Below are 16,666 nucleotides of genomic sequence, written 5' to 3' on the forward strand. Positions count from 1 at the left end.
AAATCCGCTTCCTCTTGATCTGTCTTCAGATCGAGGACGTGGAAACTTTGTCCTTTGCTGTTCGGGAATTGTTTTGCATGTACTTGAGTCCCATTTAGGTAACCTTCCTCAAATCAAAGCCATTTCTGTTCTCTGAATTCCAATGCCCGTGTTAGGAGCTAAGTAATTCTTTCACTTGATCACCTTCCAAATTGCTCTCCTCTGCTAAATTCTCTGCTAAATGTGAAAGGCTTTCACTCAAAGGAAATCAACTAGAGAATTCTTAATCTAATATATTTAACATATTCTAAACATAATCACTTCTTTTGCTGGTGGTTTAAGTGGAAAAGAGTACACACATGTGTGTTATGTTTGTGCATTTTGAGTCCTGGTTGTTTATGTGATCGCAATCAGATATTATTATATAATACGATCCAATACAACATAACATTATACTTTGGAGGCAATATCGTTTACCATAAAAGGATGTGGTTTCTTTTTTTTTTTTTGCGGTACGCAGGCCTCCCACTGTTGTGGCCTCTCCCGCGGCAGAGCACAGGCTCCGGACGCGCAGGCTCAGCGGCCATGGCTCAGGGACCCAGCCTCTCCGCGGCATGCGGGATCTTCCCGGACCGGGACACGAACCCGTGTCCCCTGCATCGGCAGGCGGACTCTCATCCACTGCGCCACCAGGATGTGGTTTCTGTAGGCAGACATTATGAATTTGTATTCTGGCTGTATCATTTACAAGCTATAAGAATTTGGATAAGGTATTTGACCTCTCTGGTTAAACTCACAGCTCACCTCTACAGTGTTAATAATAATATTAATTGTAATATAATGTTATAATGATAGTGTTAAGAGGATTCAATAAATTAACACATGAAATATTTAGAATAGTGCTGGAATCACAGTAAGTACATAAGAAATGGTAGCTGTCCGTCATCATGGTCATTTTTGTGTAAAGAAGGTAACATATGTATAGATTTAGGCATCATCGGTATCACAGCTCCTAGCACATTCCCTAATTGGAAACCAAAATTCACACCCCCTTCAGGACAAATTAAAAACAACACCACAGATCCCTTCTCTTGCAGAAGGTCTGACTCTACAACCTGTCGGTTCATAGAAACATCAAATTTACTTGAGTAATTTTACCATTCCCCTTTTTTCCCCAGTAGTTTCACAATATAACATAGGGATTATATAAATATCCATTATCATTTCAAGGGTTTTAAAAAATTCACTAACTCAGGGGATCCCCATCCCTCTCCTATTTTCAGAAGAAATAATTCACACAAAGTGAAGAACCCAAGTCACGGAGAATTAGTTTCCCGTACACTTTTCCCACCCGGCCCATCAACTTCTTGTTGTAAAGAAGGGATGCTTGCTATCACTGAAGGGCTTTGGGGCAACCTGGTGACTTTGCTAAATTAATTTTCTAAGTCAAATAATGAAACCTCTATCACCAAGTAGCAGTAATTTTCAGTTTTTCATTTGTCTACACTTTGAGGTACAAAAGCATGTAACAAAATTATTTTTAAGGTATTTAGAATGAAAAGAAAAAAGAGGGTTAGTCTAAAAGTTAACAGCTGTCCACAGTTTAAATCTGAAAGTAAGAGGTGCAGTGCATGTTTTAAATCTTCGTAAATTTAAACTTTGTGTAAAGGTCTTTGTTTTCTCCTTGCTGTTTCTCACTTTCGTTCTCGTGATTTCTAGGACCCGAAGGCCTGCCCCTTCATGCTCTGTGGAGTCACTTCAACTGCTACTATAGGCTCCATTCAGCCCTGGGATTGGGGTATAGAAAATGGCGCCTATCAAATTTAAGGGATGGATTTCTTCGCTTTGTATTTGAAGTATTAGTGGGGTTTTAAAATATATATTTTGGAGAAATTACAATGAATATATAATCCTGATATCAATTCTAAAAATCTTTTCAGTTTAAATTCTCTCTTTTTTTTTTTTTTGAAAAGGGAAAATAAGGGGTAAGAAATAAAGGCAGGAAATGTTTAAAGATCGCTCTCGGAAAGGAACACGGACGAGAAGGGGGAGAAACAAGAATCTGAATGAGAGAACGAAGATTGTGCCAGTGGCGCCAAGCGATGCAGGAATGGGAGGAAAGAGCTTAGCAGCCGGAGGGCAAGGGGGCCGGGCCGGGAGGGTGCGGGGTGGGAACCTGGGTCTGAGGCAAAGAGTCCGAATAATCGGTGTCCGGTTATGGGGGGAAGCGCTGAACGCCGGGGAGTCCCGGACCAAAGAAAAGCCTGTTTCTCAAGCCTCAGGGTCCCACTCCTGCTGAGACGGCACCGGCCTAGTATCGATCGCGGTTCGCCATGGATTCAAGATGCCACTCTGAATTCTCTTTTAAATAATGCAAAAAGATTAGAAATTGTAATGACACATTCATTGGTTTATTTTCGACCTCTCAGAAAGTTAGAAACAAGTGCTGAACTTAAATCCATATTATTAAAATTAAAAGTGTTTCTTAAGAATTTCTGCAATTAGAATCAAAAGGGAAATAAACCACCCAACCCGAATGATATACTCTGTGGTGGTTAATTTTATGTGCCAACTTGACTGGCCTAAGGGATGCCCAGATGCTGGTAGAACATTATTTCTGGATGTGTCTGTGAGGGTGTGTCTGGGAGACACTGCCATTTGATTCAGGAGGCCCTCGCCTATGTGGGTGGTATCGTCCAATCCCTTGAGGGCCCAAATGGAACACAAAGGCTGGGGAGGAGCAAACTCTCTCTCTTCTTGAGCTGGGACGTCCGTGTTTTCCTGCCTCTGACCTCAGAGCTCCCGGTTTTCAGGCCGCAGATCCAGACTGGCTTCTCTCATTCTCCAGCCTGCAGACAAGAGACTGTGGGAGTCCTCAGCCCTCCACAGCCATATGAGCCAATTCCTACCATAAGTCCCACCTCATATCTACCTATTTATCTGTACCCTATTAGTTCTGTTGCTCTGGAGCCCTCTGCCTAATACATATGCACTGGAAGTTTGCTTTACTATGCTTATCTGTGTTTTGGTTACTCACTTACTCCCCCTGCAAGATTTTCTCTAAACACTCTTTAAAAACACAGTAACAAAAAGAGTCTTTACTGAATAATTTCTCTACACATACATTCACTTTTTGTGTGTGTTTAAATTAGAGATGGCAGCTCCCCGAAGAAGGTTCCATCTAGAGATAAAAGGTGAGTTTTTCCAATCAGAAGCCACAGGATAGAACAAAATTAATTAATTTTAAAGAAAAAGAAAACTATTTTATTTCAATCTCAGTTAATGTATTTGACAGCTAACGTACATTAATATATAGCATAACTCTATTTTTCCCAGTAATTGATATACCCTAGTGTTGTTTGCTTAAGATAAAATTATCTATAGAGCATTCACTAAGTGAAATATTGCCCTAAGTTATAATAAAAGTCTGTTTTTTTGAAGATATTAAAAAGTAACAGAGGGGCTTCCCTGGTGGCGCAGTGGTTGAGAATCCACCTGCCAATGCAGGGGACACGGGTTCGAGCCCTGTTCTGGGAAGATCCCACATGCCTCGGAGCGGCTGGGCCCGTGAGCCATGGCCGCTGAGCCTGTGCGTCCAGAGCCTGTGCTCCACAGCGGGAGAGGCCGCGACAGTGAGAGGCCCACGCACCGCAATGAAGAGTGGCCCCGGCTTGCCACAACTAGAGAAAGCCCGCGCACGGAAACAAAGACCCAACACAGCCAAAAATAAATAAATAAATTTATAAAAAAAAAAAAGTAATAAGAGACTTCCCTGGTAGTGCAATGGTTAAGAATCTGCCTGCCAATGCGGGACACACGGGTTCGAGCCCTGGTCTGGGAAGATCCCACATGCCGCAGAGTAGCTAAGCCCATGCGCCACAACTACTGAAGCCTGTGCGCCTAGAGCCCGTGCTCCACAACAAGAGAAGCCACCGCAATGTGAAGCCCGCGCGCCGCAACTAGAGAAAGCCCGGGCGCAGCGATGAAGACCCAACGCAGCCAAAAATAAATAAATTTATTTTTTAAAAAAAGTAATAAAAAGTCCATAGTTCCATATAGTTATACACAGAAATGCCTGAAGATGCTGAAATAGTCTAATTTTTTGAGGTCTTTTTCTTCCTGAAGATGCCATGATTAACCACACATATAAAAAGTCAAGGCAACGCTTTAAGATCCTTCCCCTGGAAACATCCGGTATTGAGGGAGGGACGTGTCTGCTATTTCACATACCTACAGACAGAACGATTCTGGAATCAGGCTAATTACCACCTTTGCTGTTTTAGCCTTCACAGAGCACCTGACTTGTCCTCTCAGAGAGATGAGGGAAGCCAGGCAGCTATACGCAGATTGACCCTGCACACTAATAATCTGAAGAAGATTGACGAGCTTCATTCTCTTTAACTATTTCGTTTCGTTTCATAGAAAGAAAATGAAATGACCACACAATTCTCTGGATTTATTTTGGCAAACGCTATCATTGAAAGTGTGGGACCCATCAATGACACCTCTGGTTGAAATTTATTTCTAAGGAATATCCCAAAGGAGTGATTTCTGAGGAATAATACGCAGCCTTCACTTGACTTATCACAGCTGGATACGAAGTGAAATTCCCGGCTGGAATTTAACCACCCAGAACCAAGCGCCAGATGGCTTATCTGTACCTCAGCCCGACAGCTGTGTCCTGATATGCACAGCTGGTCTTCACATTTGAATGACAATATTTAAATGATAACACTATGTGATGTAGAAAAATGTGTTTGGGTGGCTCGGGTCTTGAAAACGAGATTGCACGGTTGCTCTTAAAAGTAAATGCAGGGCCTCAACGGCTCATGCACATTCCTTCTATTTGTGCTGATGGGTCTTGGCTGGAGATAAGAGTTTAGCGCCACGTGGAAGCGTTCCAGTGCCGTTCATATTGTGCTATCTGCCCGTCACAGCTCCCCTGGGTACTCACCGTGTTAGATTTTCCTTCACAGAAAAATAAGCACAGCACAGTTTTCATTGCAAAGCCGGAGACTTTTAAAATTTTGTGATAATTAATAGATATTGCATTCTGCCGAGACAGGAATTCAAAGGTACTTGGTAGAAAGCAGCTGCTATAGAAATTCAACAGTGTGGGGATGCTATTATTCATTTCCCAGTTGAGTCACAAATATCATCAGATGAACAAACATAACAAAATTCATACCAAAATTCAGCACTTAAAAATAAAACTATGAAAGGCAACTCTCAAAGAAAATATATTTGAATACATTTCGGACACGCATGAAAAATTGGACCTATTTCAAATGAGAGGTGGATGAACGAATGTGCAAGGCTTTAACCAATAAAATATACAGGGACAAGTTTTCTACGTTCACGCTTTGACAGAGGTTCCCTGTGCTGCTGCTTCAACTTTGATGAATGTGCACATGACCCCGAGGACTCAAGGGAAACTTACCCTTAATATAGATTCAAAGTCGTTGTGGATGTAAGGGAGAAAACATTATGTTTAGTAGTAAGGAGACCTGGATATATTATCCCCATGCTACTTTTAGTTACAATGAGTTTGGTCATGTCAGTTTCCTGCTATAAACTTCAATCCCTTCACCTGCACAACAGGAGCCACGGATGAGGTGACGTGTGTGTGCCTGTGTCTGTAAACGGTGATGAAACACAAGGCAATGTGACCGTGACTGCTGTGTGGTTCCCCAGGGAACTCCACCCATAGGAGTCCTGTCCCTAGCCAGGGCTCTGAGTCAACTGCAAGACAGAATCCAGGAGGGGCAAAGAGCGGCCTGATGGTCACTTTCACAATAAACCAAGAGGATATCTCTTTACCGCGAGTCCAACGGGCTTCATCCCATGAAACCCAGAGGCGGACCAACTTCCCCGGACGCGACCACAAAGCACAGGGCAGCGCAAGGAGCCCATCCCTGGGAGCAGCTCAGGCTCCAGAGGAAAAGGTGAGTCTGCCCAGTTTAGTCTTCTCTGACTTATCACTCAAATAAGTCCCTCAGAGCACAGGCTGGAATGGCCAAGAGTTCAGTGAACACCCTCAATGAACACGAAAAGGAATGTAAGCCGTTAGGAGAAAGGCTCCCCCCGACTTTCCTAGCGGAACCTCCTCGGGGAAGGGAGCTGCAGTTAGCAGGAGGGTCTTGTGATGAAGGACCTTGATAAGTTCCCCCCTCAACCCCAGCGGACCACTCCTGTGAGTACCCACTGAGGCCGCTGTGAGCAATGTGGGTTCTGCCCTCCTGAGACTCAGCAACCTGTCAGAGCATGACACTAATTAAATCAACTCCAAGGTCACGCTGTTCCCCAAACCAAAAGTGTAGTCCTCCCATTTCTCATCCTGAGTTGTGACTGGTCACATCACCCAGCGTAGTCAGCTACCCCCAGGCATCTTACACCACGTACCCAAACCATCAGCGAGTCTATAGGCTTTTCCTTCAAAACCCATCCAGAATCTCACCGTCTCCCATCACCGTTCCCAGGACCATCCCATCCGGCAACCCCATCACCATCACGCTGCCTCATTTTCCTGCATGGCTTCCACGGCGCTTTAACATATGACGTATTTGTTCAGTGGTTTACATAAGTTCCATCAGAGTGGGAATTTCTCTGATTTGTTCACCACTGTATCTATACCATATAAAAATATCCCTGACACATAATAAGCAACCAATAAATATTTTTGAAAAGAAGAAAGGGAAGAAGGAGAGGAGAGGGAAAAAGAGGGAAGAAGGAGGGAAGGAAGGGAGAAAAGAAGCAAGGAAGGTGAATGAGGAAGGGAGAGAGAGGGAGAAAAGAGGGAAGGAAAGAAGAAGAGAAAAAAGGAGACAACAGCTGTTGAGGTTTCTAAGGCGAAGTCCAGCCCAGATTGTAAATTTCCTCGTCCTTCATTTGAGGATGGAATCTGTCTTTGAAGCCTAGAATGTGATAGTCAGCTTATGCGAAAAGGGCTGTTGCCGTTTATTACAACCTCCTTACTCTCCAGCCCTTGGCATCCACCAAAATGGGCCCTCTACCTTCACAAGACCTTCCAGTCACTCGAGACCTTCCACTCACCCAGTTTGGTGACTCTCCCTTAAACACACACACACAGTGTTCAGGCTGAACGTTGCCATTGTCAGCAACACCAATAAATTTCCCATCAACCAAGTAGACTCCCTCCCCAGTAGCGGATGATTCTCCCTTTTTACATTATAATTCAGGTGCTTTAAGGTGATACTAGAGAAAGGCAACGACCATGATTAATTAGGATTCAGCAACATCAGGCTGCTTGATGTCAAGTGGATCTGCTTCCAGGCTCCACAATCTGTTTCGTTCAATTATTGCCCATCTTTATGATACTTCCCATAACGCATCTTCTAACTTCCCTCACCAACTTCTAGTCACCACTTCAAACTTCCTGTAATCTTGGCAGGTGATTTTTACTACTCCCAGAGAATATCAAGATTGTCAGACATTAAGTCCCCCATATTCCTTTAACCACATATTCTCAAAAATAATGCTGTTTCTAGGGCTTCCCTGGTGGCGCAGCGGTTGAGAATCTGCCTGCCAGTGCAGGGGACATGGGTTCGGGCCCTGGTCTGGGAAGATCCCACGTGCCGCGGAGCAACTAGCCCCATGAGCCACAATTACTGAGCCTGCGCGTCTGGAGGCTGTGCTCTGCAGCAAGAGAGGCCGCGATAGTGAGAGGCCCGCGCACCGCCATGAGGAGTGGCCCCCACTTGCCGCAACTAGAGAAAGCCCTCGCACAGAAACGAAGACCCAACACAGCCATAAATAAATAAACAAAATTAAAAATAATAATAATGCTGTTTCTATCAAAGAGGGAGAATATGCCCCATTCCTTCCAAGCTCCCTCTGAGCAGCGTAATCATCATTCTGATGGTGAATGAGGCTCCTTTGATCTTGAGATGTGAATAAGATGGGCTCATACTCCAATTTTATACCCTGATGAAGTCCGAAGTCCTTAAAAAAGTTTCTAGAATTTCCAAAGGTCTTAAACTCTCAAGGTCACCTCAGTATCTGGCCTCTTTCTGTATGTGTTGTTCCTATTATGTACTACACTGACCCAGAAGTGACATCCAGCCACTTCCTTCAAAAAACAAAAAAAAAAAAAAAAAGAAAAAGAAAGAACAAGAAAATGTTGTGAGTGTTGAATGAAGGCTTTTACTGGAAAGGTCAAGAGACACCATTCTAATCAATGAGAACGAAGTAGTTTTCTTTGGGGCATGTCTGGGAATCTCCCACCCCTTGGCTTGAACATGGATACGATGTCTGGAGCAACAGTAGCTGTCTTGTGACCATAAGGCAACAAGTAAGTTCTGACATTTCAGAGCTACTGAACCAATGCCAACCCCTTTTTACTTCTTGTTTTATGCAACAAAGTAAATCCTTTTTGCTTTAAACCATTACTAAGTTTTCTGTTATTTGATACTCAAAGCACTTAAAGCTGATACAAAATTTCAAGATCACAATTATCATAACCCTAAACCTGTGAAGTTCAAGAGTTTAAAGATGTGTGATCTAAGCATTTACAGTTAGAGTCAGCGGGTTTAGTAGTTTGGTAGTTTAGCACACCTAAACTACTAAATGCCGTCAGGACCTTGGGATGCAATTAAAAGCTAGTTGGTTCACAGCTCCTTAATTCTGTGACCAGAAGATGATAAAGATGGTAGGAGGCTCAAAAAGTCCCTCTTCCTCGGAATGAGAGGTCATTTTCTCTCACTACCTGACTCCCTAAATTTGCCCCGAATTTGGAGACCTGCCTAATATCTCAATCTGTCCTGGCTCTTCAGAAACCTGTGTTAGTGATGGGCCTTGCCCACCCACCTGAGCCATGTAAGAGTCCTGAATTCCTAATACTGACCTTCACCCATAAGCTAGCATGATACTATTTTAATTGCTACAGTCTACCATATAAACTCAATGTACTACCTGACAGGTTAACTCAGAAACATTATTTATACATGAAGACTTACAATTTAAAAGAAAGTAGAAAATGATCATTTTTGTTCAGTCATAAATGAATTTTATACCTCCACTACAAATTATGTTGTATGAGCAGTTAAAGGCTTTCTGGGGTGCTCAAAATATTCTATTTGTTGACATGAATGGTGATTACATGGGTGTTCTTTTTATGCAAAATTCTTTAGGTTGTATCTTTATGCTTTATGTCCTTTGCTATATTTATATTTCACAATAGAATGGGTGTAAATGGTGTAAAGAATATTATTGACACACAAAGAGGCTAAAGATATCTTTAAAAAGCAGGTTACACAACAGTTTGTGTACTGTCAAGACTTTTCACCAAGCAGATATGTACCAAAATGTTAATGCCTTATCTTCAGTCAGGGCTAGAGTGCAGAGTACTGAGAGATTGTCAACCACCTATGTGTTTCTAAAAAATGACAAAATGAACACCAAGTCATATGTAAAATAATCCTTCCTTTTAAACATTTATATGAACCATTGGGAAATAACAGACTACTTAGATAGTTATACACAAGCTACATTTGTTCACATTAGAACATTTTTCCATTTAAATCATGATCACTGGATGAGTATTACTTTAAACGGTGAGAGTAATCCTGTGAGTCATGGATTTTTTTCTTTTTGGAATTTTGCTTTTATTGTTAAATTTATCCATTAAAACCATTTGTGACACTAGTTAACGATGTGAAGGTGATGTTTAAAGTGGTAGGAAGACATCCTGAAGTTTGTTCTGTTGTCCCCGCCTTTCTTATTATAATGAATCTCATTCATGAAGACATCATTACATTACAAACAACTGTCATAAAAGTAGATTCCACCATGTAACATGGTCTACTATATCCTTGTTATGATAACTTTATTGTAGCAGTGACCAGTATTAAAATTACAAATTGAAAATATGTTGTATATAACTTATTTTGAAAAGAAATCACTTAATAAGACACTATTCTTCTACACAATCTTGGTCCTGTAAGCCACCAAGATGACTTTTAAAGGTTAAAAAGTCAAAAAAAAAAAAAAAAGTTTGTGATTTGAATCTCCTATGATTTGACAAACGGGTTCAAGGGCATGACCCAGAAAAAGTATTTCAGAAAGGAAGAATGCTTTATTTTCTGATTTAGAGAATAATAACACTTATATCTGTATAATGACTGTAATTATACCAAAATGTACAATCAGGAAGAATCATCAAGTGTCCCTGGATTAGTGTAAAAATGGACATAAATGAGAAATGCAGTACCACGAGGTTCTTTTGTTAGCAACTATTATTACTTACAGTCTGCAAAACTGACAAAGGCATATGCCAATCAAATAAATAAACTGTATTTAGATAACCCAGGTAGTAGTTCACTGGGGAGTTCTTGAAAAAAGAAATTATTAGTTCAATGCCAAGTCACGCTTACAGCTTCGAACAAGGAGGAAAACATGGGCATGTTTCTCAAATGGATTTCACAGAATCAGTGCAAAAGCCTGAGGGGAGGGCTTAGTTTTTTAAGCCTCAGATTTGAAATACCTAGACTCCCTGCAACTACAGCATTAAATCCTCCGTGGAACCACAGTTTCAAATGCTATCAGGAGAGACTCAACTCTTCACCCTTCTGAGACTGATACATTTTTTTTTTTTTTTTTTGCGGTACGCGGGCCTCTCACTGCTGTGGCCTCTCCCGTTGCGGAGCACAGGCTCCGGACGCGCAGGCTCAAGGGCCATGGCTCACGGGCCCAGCCGCTCCGCGGCATGTGGGATTTTCCCGGACCGGGGCACGAACCCGTGTCCCCTCCATCGGCAGGCGGACTCTCAACCACTGCGCCACCAGGGAAGCCCGAGACTGATAAATTGAAAGCCATGAAGTTTAGAGGAAATAGAGGGGAGGCTGCAGCCGCCTGCACCTCCCCCTCGCCCCACAGACGAAGGCTCTACCTGTAACACCGTTTAAAGTTCCATCTGAGGCTGTCTCCTGGGTGAGGCTGGAGGATGGTGTTTTTAAGACACTCCAGAAATCTCACAACCCTGCCATGGACCATCTTTGTAAACACTGAAACCACATTTTAGTCGAGGGAAAACATTATTTTTAATTCTCATTTAAGACAGTCGAGGAAGTTCTAAGTGCTTACTTAAAAATGCATTATAGGTATCCGGCCAACTCTTCACTAGTCCCGTGGAAAATTCTGAATCTCAAAATGATTTTTTTGTGGCTTTGTGTATTCCTGCACCACCTCCTCCCTGACGTCAATTGCCTGGCAGATGCCAATTAAACAACTGAATTTTATTGAATTTTCGTTGTACTTTACCATTCTCTCACATCTCCTAACTCATTCCCAAAACGGCATAAGATAAAGAATAACACTCTTATTTTCTCCATCTCACAGATGAAAAGTTTGCCTTGGGAAGATTTTATGAATTAACCACACTGATACGTTGTTGCCCTGTGTTTTAAGATCCAGACCTTGAGAATCCTCCCACAATATTGCTAGTTGTAAGTTCCATTTAGGAAAATAAGCTTTTGACCAAAGAAAACGGTGTAATGCATTCTGAATTTAAATAAAAATAATGTATATCTAACTATTTTGATTTATCAATAATGCTACCTACTTCTGCTGTTATATATAATTAATGATTTAAAAGAATAAATAATTGGAGAGGATGCTGGAAAACTGTGGACCATTTTTTTTTTAAGGTCTCCTACCTAACTGATTAACAGGTATCTCTTTTCACTTAGATTTACTTCAAAATAACGCATAAGCATCCAGTTATACACAGGCGCAAACGAAAACCTGAGAGTAACATGAGGTGATTTCTAGGACTGAAACTCAAACTGTGCTTCAACTGTGAGTCAAGGAAAAATTAATGCAGAAGAAACCCAAATATCCAGCCTAATTTAACATCTTTAAGCCACAGCTGCAGAGATGATTCTAAACTGAGGCAAACGGAAGAGTGGATCTGCCGGGTATTGTGATAAATGTTAGAAAAGCCACCGAATAAGTTAGATTCCTTTGAGATGGCACACTAATTATTTTAAATACAAATATCCTTGGGGAAGCTAACATATCACGATCTTTTCTCCAACACTCCCACTATCAAATAATTTAGCTGTTTTCCTCCAACCAATAGATGAACTGAACCACTCTGATAGGAATTTTGATTTCAAGTAGGAAATTTGGACAAGAGTGGACTTGACAGGAGGTAACAAGTTCAGGCTGTTTTAGCCAGAAGAAATATACGTGCCCAACTAGGGAGAGCTATAGAGAGCAGCGGGCACGGAGGCCAGTTTTTCATATTATGTTACACAATTATTTATTGTATTATGTTACACAATTATTTTTTATGTTACACAATTATTTTTTACTTATTTTTGCTTAAGACTTGACCTGGCTCCCGAGGTTGTATCAAGAAAACTAAGGCTCAGTGCAGGTGCTAATGAAAATTAATTGAAATTTCAAATTTCAGCTGGCATTAGTTTACGCTGATGACCCCAGCACAAAGGACTTGCTCCTCCTTCAAAATCCCACAGCAGAAGTTTATAACACTTCTCTTTAATTACACCTAACTTTTTTTTTTTTTTTTTAATTTGGCTGCATTGGGTCTTCACTGCTGGGCTTTCTCTATTTGCAGCCAGCGGGGGCTTCTCTTGTTGCGGAGCACGGGCTCTAGGCGCACGGGCTCAGTAGTTGTGGTTCGCAGGCTCTAAAGTGCAGGCTCAGTAGTTGTGGCGCACGGGCTTAGTTGCTCCACGGCATGTGGGATATTCCCGGACCAGGGCTCGAACCCGTGTCCCCTGCACTGGCAGGCGGATTCTTAACCGCTGCAACACAAAGGAAGTCCCTACACCTAACTTTTTAATAGCACTTCCCTATCTTGGGATAATTCTTCTAGGCTATTTTACACTATTTAAATTGTCTATTTAATTTCATAGCAATAAGAGCCTTGACGTTTTTGTAAACTTTGCAACTCCTACCAAGTTAATATTTTAAAAGTCTGGGGGTGGGCTTCCCTGGTGGTGCAGTGGTTGAGAGTCCACCTGCCGATGCAGGGGACACGGGTTCGTGCCCCGGTCCGGGAAGATCCCACATGCCGCGGAGCGGCTGGGCCCGTGAGCCATGGCCGCTGAGCCTGCGCATCCGGAGCCTGTGCTCCGCAATGGAAGAGGCCACAACAGTGAGAGGCCGGCGTACCAAAAAAAAAAAAAAGTCTGGGGGTGGTGGGTGGGATGAATTGAGAGGTTGGGATTGACATATATACACTAATATGTATAAAATAGTTAACTCCACATCACCAAAGTAAGACTTGAGTTAATCACAGTTTTGGCTCTCCCAGAAATGCAATCTTAAACCAGTTAATCAGGAAACGTCTGGTCAGCACTAGTTAGGTAATCTGTTTCCTCTCCTATAGGCAAGTAACTTGGAAATAACCAACCTGCTTTTCCGCCAGTGTAGCTGCCTTTTTCCTGCTCTCCTCTGCCCGTGAAAGTCTTTCACGTTGTACAGCTCCCTGGGGCTGCTTTCTACCTCCTAGATTGGATACCGCCTGATTCGAATTGATTTTCGCTCAAATCAATTTTAAAAAATTTAACATGCCTCAGTTTATCTTTTAACAGTTCTAGTGTCAGAAGAGAGAGTGAAGTACGATATACCCCTGACACCCCGCGGCCAAGAGCAAAGAGCAAGCAAACGTGGGTACCTGCTGAGCCCTGAGCTCACGCTTCCCTGCCGGCTCTGGAGGTCATGCGCAAGTCCCCCCCGGATCCTAGTGGGAGCTTTCAGACTTCATGTGAGCACTTCTTTGTCCGTACTGGGTCCAGAAACTGGTCGGAGGCAGGCTGGGTCCGACTCAGAAACCGGACTGGGTCTGGGGTCGGACTGGGACTGACTTGAGCTGGACTGGGTCCCGTGTGGAGCCTCAGGTGAATCAAAGTTTGTTTTCCGGCTGAACAGGCAGGTTAAACTCATCAAGGATGATCCTGAGCTACAGTGGCCACGGTGGAGAACTTTTCACCTAGGTAAGCGTATCCGGTTAGGAGGCGCCCTAGAAAAAAAAGGGGGTCTCAGACAGGCACTCACCAGAGAGTGTAGAGGGAACATTATTTTTCTCCTCTACAGTTTCTGGGGACCTGGATGAGACCTGCTGGGACACCCCAACTTGCTCCAGAGCCTGCAGATGGGATCCCGGGGACACTGGTGAAGCCGACAAAGGTTCTTACCAAAGTCAGCTCTCCCGGACCTCTGCTGCAGGAGCAAGGGTCAATTTCATGCTGTGCCTTCCTTTCCAAACCCAGATGGGCAGGAAAAAACAGTTGTGAGAAGGAGATCTTTGAATTGTGACTCTTGACTTAGCTTTCAGGTGCCCGCTGGTGGTGACTCTCTCATTCCCAGGGACAGCTGTGCCTGCTTGTTTGTGTCCTGAGAACTTGGCTCGGCAGCTCTCAGGTTGCAAGCCCCTGAATATGGCCTGGAAGAAACGTGGGCTGCATCCCATCTGAGGCTTGGGTCATATTGACTGTTGCCAGCTCTTGGGGGGAACTGTCTGAGTCTTTCCTTTGTTTTTGGGGGTGACTCTGGATCTTGGGAGAGTAGGATCTTTTGTACCCTTTTGGGGGATACCTCTGCATCCAGGGGCTTGTTCAATACTGCCAGGAATCTACTCTCTGTCCCAGCTGATACCTGACAAGATAATTTGAAAGGATTTTTTTTTCTTTTATTAAAGTAGCTCTACAGTCATAAGTTGGCCAAACTGGAAGCTGATACTTAGAGCCTGAGAGCAACTTTTTTTTAGGTCTTCTCTAAACTAAAATGAAACTATGTACCCAGAGGGAAAGAAAAACATTCTGAAGCCTTTGTGAAAGGATTTACTAAAACATCCCAAAGACACAGAACTCTAAAATCTGAAACATAGAAATCTTTTGATTTTCATCTTAGTGGAAGATCTTCTCCCTGATATAAAGAAGCAAATTGAGGGTAAGTAGTTGGATGAGTGGGTCAGTCTCTTAATATCATTCACGTTGCAACCCAATTATTTAAGGAATTGAAAACATCTAACTTGTATTACAAATCAAGTCTTTACAGGAACAGAAATGCAGCTCTAGAAACAATTCAAAGCACACTCATCCTTTTTTTTTTTTCCCCCACCAATCCCCAAACCTCCCCAATGAGATGTCAAAAGACTTGCAGACTTTGTAAATGATCTGGACTTAAAGAACACGAGTCCTTGGGGGAACTTGCATTCTTTCTCTGTGCTTTTTGAGACGTAACTCTTCTACCTGGTCTTCTCTAGAAACCAAGGTAATTCTTATCAGAAGCGGGGGTGGGGGGAGGATATTTTGAAATCCAGGCCTAAGAAAAATCTTAGAAATCTCTTTCATAAAGATTAGTTAAAAGCTATCTTAACAGGTAAACATATTCTATCTGCCAGGAACACAATTTGGATCCAATGTTCTTTTATAAACTAGTGAGTTTGCATTATCATACCTGTCTCATGGCTAAAATCTTAAAATGAAAGCTATAAGGGTCTGTTTGTACCTGTCTATATGTTTATAACGTCTAGGTATATTATAGATGTGTGATTTTTTTAACCTCCCAATAGTATTGCCACAATTAATTTTATAAACAGCTCTATTTTAATTGGCTTAAAGACAAACATTAAATAAATCAAGTATACTCACAGAAATATAGAAACTAACCCAAATGTTTTTCAGTTTCACATGATCTAGGCTAATCTTCGGTAAACAAAACCTAATTTAAGTTTGTCACTTAATTAGAAGAGGCAAGTCTTTGGAGCTCTCAGCATTAAATATAGTACTTTTATTCTACCTCGGTTTACAGAGTCAAATAAGCTCGTTATCTCTGTTGCAGAATTTGTCAGCAAGAAAGATAACTTAAAATGATGATTAGCTGTTTAATGTCTCATGAAATTTCCAAGAGTAAATCTAATTGTTAAGAACAAGCAAATTAAATAGACGTAAAAGGTTATAAACGCACTTTTCAACAATCATTGTTTTATGGTATGTCTACTTAAAAAATAGTTCCCAGAACCTTTAATACGCTTCAGTTCACCTTTCAACAAGGTAAAGTCTCCGTTCCCCCTTTATTCAAACATTTATTAAGCACTTAATGGTGCCAGGCGTAAGGTAAAAGAAAGGCACAGAGGAAGCTTCGTGCCCCGGAGGCGCGGGAAGGTACACTTCCCTGAGCGGGGGAGAAGGCTGATTTCTGCTTCGCCAGTGTCTCCATTTCTTTCAGCTCAGAGATGCAAAACCAGAGGACGTCCTACAAAAAGCTGTAGAGGAAAGACGACTTTAGGTAGGGTGGGAGAAAGCTAAAAGAAGCTTGGCTGTAAGCCAGGCCGCCTCACCTACACTCAAAAACCATCCCGGATCTCTGCGGCCAGGTACCCCACGGAGCACACTGTGAGCTTCGCAAACTTAGCGACTTCAACTTTTAATAAGAGGCTAACACGTTAAAATCAAATTTGAAAGCTCCCAGGGTCGTGTAAGCCAAGGCCGAGCAACTTCATACTAACTTTCGGTTGAGTAGTAAAAAAAAAAAATCTCCGTAGACTTAAGAAAGACGGTAGCGTGGACACCCGGAGCCTGAGGGGCACGAAGACCTCCCGCGCTACCCAGGAGGAGGCCAAGTCTCGCGAGAGTTGAGGCGCCCGGACCGCGCCCCAAGGGATCCGGCGGAGCGGACGGGGCGGGAAGGTGGGCGG

General features: G+C 42.6%; 1 long non-coding RNA gene across 1 annotated transcript; it reads right to left on the reverse strand.

The window, feature by feature from the left end:
* Window positions 1-16,038: 16,038 nt before the first annotated feature.
* On the reverse strand, window positions 16,039-16,624 carry LOC117309964 (uncharacterized). Its single transcript, XR_004524234.2, has 2 exons — window positions 16,478-16,624; window positions 16,039-16,234 (listed from the first exon to the last, which is right to left on the reverse strand). It is a non-coding gene; the product is annotated as an uncharacterized lncRNA (long non-coding RNA).
* Between the last annotated feature and the right edge of the window lie 42 nt (window positions 16,625-16,666).

The sequence above is a fragment of the Tursiops truncatus genome, chromosome 21 (genome assembly GCF_011762595.2).
Source record: "Tursiops truncatus isolate mTurTru1 chromosome 21, mTurTru1.mat.Y, whole genome shotgun sequence".
NCBI classification, from domain to species: domain Eukaryota; kingdom Metazoa; phylum Chordata; class Mammalia; order Artiodactyla; family Delphinidae; genus Tursiops; species Tursiops truncatus.